This window comes from Xyrauchen texanus, chromosome 1, assembly GCF_025860055.1.
Source record: "Xyrauchen texanus isolate HMW12.3.18 chromosome 1, RBS_HiC_50CHRs, whole genome shotgun sequence".
Classification (NCBI taxonomy): domain Eukaryota; kingdom Metazoa; phylum Chordata; class Actinopteri; order Cypriniformes; family Catostomidae; genus Xyrauchen; species Xyrauchen texanus.
This window is the reverse complement of record NC_068276.1, coordinates 21827840-21834047: the sequence shown is the minus strand read 5'-3', so window position 1 is coordinate 21834047 and position 6208 is coordinate 21827840.

The following is a 6208-nucleotide window of genomic DNA, read 5'->3' as shown; positions in this document are numbered from 1 at the left end:
AAACCACATCGAAAAGCTCTAATACATGAACAGTTTTAGGTCTTCAAATTTAGTAATTAAAAATCTGAACTGCAGAAACTATACCTGCGGTTCTCAAACTGCGGCCACTCCCTAGTGGGCTGCCATTTGGCGGCAGAAAGATTAAAGAATGTGATTATTATTATTTTCAGTTATAAGCTACATGTTCTGGGCTCTACGTAAACATATTTGTTGTGATTTTTTTTTAGGGAGCAAAGTAAAAAATGAAGGGGCAGAGTTTAATGAATTTTCACAATAGCCTACAATATATGCACAAGCAGGCATTATAATGATTACTTCAGAATTCAGAAACAAAAGATAAAAAGGCTTTTAGATATCTGACAAAAAACATTATACACATTTGATAAACATTTTTCAAGTTGTGTTTTCTTTTTTCAGTTAACCAACTACACCAGTCGTGACTGACACCTTTATGAAAATATGAGAACCTTTTATACTTTCATTAGAAATTAACAAACATTATAGAATTCTTCACAAATTAGCAGTTCATGAACATTCGTTTATTTTAAAGGAACACCTACTGTGTCTCGTTTGGAAGGATGCGTGCTCCGGCGGTCACATTTCTCGGCCGCATACGTCATCGAGGCTGTCTCGTTTCAGAAAAGCGACACTTCGATTGGACCTTCTTTCACGGGAATTCGGAGGATGCATGAGGTGTAGGCTATCCTTCGTGGGCACTTACAACCTACAATTCTTTGCTTCAACGGAAATGTCTAAAACAAATGATGCCAATTTGCCCGTAGATATGATGTTCAAAGTTGAAGTACCTCAGTAGATGGGTGCAGAGTATATAATATGTATAATTATATTAATATATAACCATCTTACATTCCGTTTCTGTTTGTCCTATGAAGGACATCTCGTTTAAATGAGGCTTGTTTAAAGGAGAACACTCGGTATACTACAGCCTTCAAAGGACGCGTCCTACCAAGCACGCGGCCTTCAAAACGAGACACAGCCGGAATGTAACTTTTGGACCTCTAGCGGTTGAAGCATAGAACTGCAAGTTACTTGCGGAGTAACACTGTTTTGGTAATTACGACAGTTGGGCTTTGGCTCTGCTGTCCTGCACGGATGAATCTGATGGTTTGAGGTATACCGGTGTAATCATGGTTGCAGGTGATCATCTCACCCCCTCCCCTCAATAAACAAATAATGAAAGAAAAAGAGGTACATCCAAAAGATGTGTATCTTATTAGCAGGTAGTTATCGTATCTTTCACGGTTGTTTTGACTTACTGAAAACAACTGTTTAAAAATAAATAACGTTATAAAAGTTAGGTAACAATGACATTAGACATAACGATTGGTGGAAAATATTCTAAACAGTGGAAACTATTATATCTTAGCTTGTAGGCAAATAGACCAAGGTACTATTGGTTTGAGGTTTCTTATCTTGAAAATGGGCGATTCCCCAGAGCGTCGCCATTTGAGTGATCCATGGTCCGTGCGGCTCTGCTCGTTGTGGCTACAAGCTTTCAGCTTCAACTACCACACCTATCACGGCACACATACACGCGCTGAAGTAGCTCTGGACCTTCTTTTCTTTATATATGGACATGACGTAATTACGCACGGATGACTGATGGACATATTCAATTTCCCGCCAAATCCGTCCCGACTAATTATATAAATAATTATTATAGGTTTACCATAGTGAATCATAGTGAGTCAGGCAAATACATGGTTTGTAAGACGGATTGTTGGTGTTCTTGATCATTAATTAAATTTTGTTCATTTCTAATAAAAAAAAAATCATACATAGTGTAAATTCAAGTAAAAAATTTTTTGCGCTGTGTAATTGTTTTCTTACGTTAACCACTTCACTGATTTTCTTGCACCTGAGCAACACATTTAAGACTGGTCATTTACCATATTTTAAAAACATTGATGGATCATTCAAAACTGTCCGTCACTTTGTCAGTCAAAAAAACAAGCAAGAATGAAACTTGAATGAAATGTGATATGCCTATTCGGCTTCACTCTCCTCTCGGTCTGAGTGTGTGTAGAGAGAGAGAGAGAGAGAAACAACTGAGAAATGTACTTTTTTATTATTGTTTTACCTTTAATTAGGTTTTCCTTATATCTGGATTAGCCGTGCATGTATACTGTATGTAGTAATTACACATAGTTCTTAAAAAGGTCTTCATTCACAGAATGGAACAAAACTATCATTGTTGCCTTTCCTAACCACATATCTTTGTGAGACATCTTCCTCAACCGTGATAGAGAACCACTGAACTATACAGTAATGAATTGTTATAATTATTATCTTCACAAAAATCAATCAATAACCAACAATTGCCATTGATGAAAAAAGCACTACAGTCAAAACATAGCTATATTTACAATCCTGGTACATGAAGAACACAGATTATTATATTTTTTTGACTATTTTGTTCAGAAGCAGTGACAGGCTTATTTCAGTATTTTTATTAAAGCTTCCATATACGTGTTCACGTGTGCATGTTGTTTTACAGGGTGGTGGGTTGTGGTTTATTAAAGCCGAATTGAACACATGCAGACATTTTTTCCATTCTGCTACATGTGGTTAAGAAGAAACTTGACATTTAAAAGCGGACTCATTTGTTGATTCTGATGGCAGGGTATATCTAAGCTTCGGAGGAAAAACATTTGCCACAAATGGCTTCAGGAAATGTCTAGTCACAAAGAAGTTTCCAAAGCAAATTCACCCAAATCTAAATCAAAATTTGGTACCAAACATACACAAGCATATAAAATTGAATGTGTATGTGCTAAAATACATTTTCCAGAACCTATCTACACACTCTGTTCTTCAGAGCATTTCCATGAATGTTCCAGAGAATCGGCTACATCAGCAGAAATAGTGCAACTTTGCGTGGTTAGCTACGAGACGTGGTCTACAGAAAATGAGCGTCAAATGGGAAAACAATGAATCAAGCTATATATCAACCATACCGTACTCATAGTTCCCCAAAATATTTTCTATTCATAGGGGGTCATACCCTCAGAGACACTGATAGATTTATAGTAGCCTGATTTCAGTGAGTCATTGGACTACAGGGGGTATCCCACACAAGCAAATGAAATGTGGAGTGCAGTAATAGTGTGTGATTTATAGTGATTTACACATGATGTGACCCATATGCTTAACCCGACAGTTGAGAGTACATGTGATTAACACAGTTTAGGTGATATAAAAGATCATGTAAGAATTCAGAATACCATGCAATACTATTAACTATAACTATAGTTCTATAGTAACGTTTTGCTGTTATTATTGAATGTATGTATATTTGTTTTTCTTCTCGTCTTTATTAAAAAATTAAAAAAATGTTTATCACATATTATAAGGTCGGTCACCCCTGAAGCCAACTGGGATATGTGCTTTGTTCAGTGGCACAACCTACTGGTTGCAAGCCCTCAGATTCGCCACTACATCAGAGTCTATTTAGCCCGAGAAGGACCACTTATTTTAAAAAGAATGGGAGAAATTGGAACGCTGAATATGGTAAATGTTGAAAAGGAAGTCCTGCCTTATGCATCGTCGGTCAACTCAGGAACGTGAATGTGCATTAGCTCAACCACCCTGAAAAAGTTGTGTTTTTTAGCATGATCTGAGGTAAAGCAGCACAATGTGCAATATCATTGTTCTCAGATTTTACAGCCGATTTTAAATATGTTCTTTGATTGTAATCTTGACCAACCGTTCTGGATATTTTAATCTTTCTGCATTCAAGAAGATAGGAGCTGTACTTTCATACGGCTTGTTTGGATGGAAAGGAAAAACAGCTGCCTGGGAGCAGCCAAAATGGCAACTTTGACCACGTCTCCCTGTGCCACTACAAACCACATCTATGGCTAAGCAATGATCACAGATTGGGTCATATATTCATAAAGGTACAGTAAGCAGTGTTAGCCATTCCACTCTGTGGCTGCCACAGAGACCGGTGAGATATCTTTTCAATGATATCTTTCAGGGAGTAATAGGAACATATTCTGCATACCATTCCATATTAAAATCACTTACAGCACCTTTAAGTTCATAAGATCCACACCTGCTCGTGTAAGTGTAAGGATCTCCACACTGCTGTGGGTCATCATCTGAAGTTTCTTCCTGTTGCATCTGTTTTACTCTCACTGAGCTCAGAGGGATGCTCGGGGTCTCCTCACAGTGATCCAGATCTGAACATCCTTGTCCTGCTTCTAGAACTGTATGTGATGGCCTTAGAAGTCCAAAACATTGATGTGGAGATGTACTTCCATCTGTTTCCAAGTCTATTGACTCCATAGCCAAGACCTCTGCACTTTCCTCATAGTTTACTGGGTTATGCAGGGTGGGGGTTGTGTAATAACCATTGCCCAAGCTTTGAAAGTTGTGGTACAATGACCGGTTGTCCGTGAATAAAAAGTCAGAGAAGGATACAATGGAAATCCTATCACTCTCAGAGCTCTCGTTGCCTGGCGGAGCCTCGCTGGAGGCAATACAATTCTTGTTCTGAAGTTCCAGGTTTTGAAGTGATGCCTGAAATGCACAAGATCAAATAAAGTACTTTCATTTACAAGAACTAAACAATTTTTCTGAATTCAGTCAAACAAGTGAAACAAAAAATTAACAAAATTCTTATTTTTAAGAAGAAAACTTTTTGGAACAATGTTTTTAGATGTTTTAAAAACTTACTTTTATTATTTACTGTACTGTATATACTATATATACACATGGATCAGCCACAATATTAAAACCACCTGCCTAATATTGTGTAGGTCCCCCTCGTGCCACCAAAACAGCACCAACCTGCATCTCAAAATAGCATCCTCAGATGCTATTCTTCTCGCCACAATTGTGAGTGTTTATCTGAGTTACCATAGACTTTGTCAGTTCAAACCAGTCTGGCCATTCTCTGTTGACCTCTCTCATCAACAAGACATTTCAGTCCACAGAACTGTCGCTCACTGTTTTTTGTTTTGTTTTTGGAATCATTCTGAGTAAATTCTAGAAACTGTTGTGTGTAAAAATCCCAGGAGATCCTCAGTTACAGAAATACTCAAACCAGCCCATCAGGCACCAACAATCATCCATGTATCTGATCAGCCAATCGTGTAGCAGCATTGTAGTGCATGAAATCATGCAGATATGGGTCAGGAGCTTCAGTTAATGATCACATCAACCATCAGAATGGGTAAAAATATGATCTCCGTGATTTGGAATGCTGCATGTTTGTTGGTGCCTGATGGGCTGGTTTGAGTATTTCTGTAACTGCTGATCTCCTGGGATTTTCACACACAACAGTCTCTAGAATTTACTCAGAATGATGCCAAAAACAAAAAACATCCAGTGAGTGGCAGTTCATTGAATGGAAATGTCTTGTTGGTGAGAGAGGTCAACAGAGAATGGCCAGACTGGTTTGAGCTGACAAAGTCTACGGTAACTCAGATAACCACTCTGTACAATTGTGGTGAGAAGAATATCATCTCAGAATGCTATACTGAGATGCTGGTTGGGGCTGTTTTGGCATCATGAGGGAGAGCTATATAATATTAGGCAGGTGGTTTTAATGTATCGGTGTATATATATCACACACATGCACACACACACACACACACACACACACATCACACATCTGAATCCTGGTTTTTAATGAATTCAAATTAAAGCAGGCTTTCCAGGTTTTGAAGAACTCTTATGACAGTTACAAATGTTTTTTTCTCCAGTTTGTATTGATGCTTGGAATGATTGAAAATGCTTTGGATACAAGCAGGTGAACATAGAGGCCATTCACACCAAACACGTTTGTGCATCTGTCCGTGCTGTTTTTGTATTATTTTTCTATGTAAACATGCACTAAATGGACGTTTTTGACCATTGTGCAGCTTTTTTAGTGCTTTGAGGCACTTGCGTTCTGTTCCATTCTTTGTGCTGCGTTTTACTTTTTAGTGCAAAAACGTGTTTGGCCTGAACAGCCATTAGTGTTTGAAGTCCATTACCAAAGATTTGGGTAGGGGGCGTTCAGAGGATTCACACTGTCTCCAGAGCAGATAAATCAATGGACCAAGAGCGATGACAGCACCACAAACAACCGCAACAGTTAGGCTCTCTGGCGAAGACACATCCACACATCAGTTTTGGCCAAACCACTGAACACACACAAATGCATAACATTGAACTGAACAATATAAGGGATTTGCAC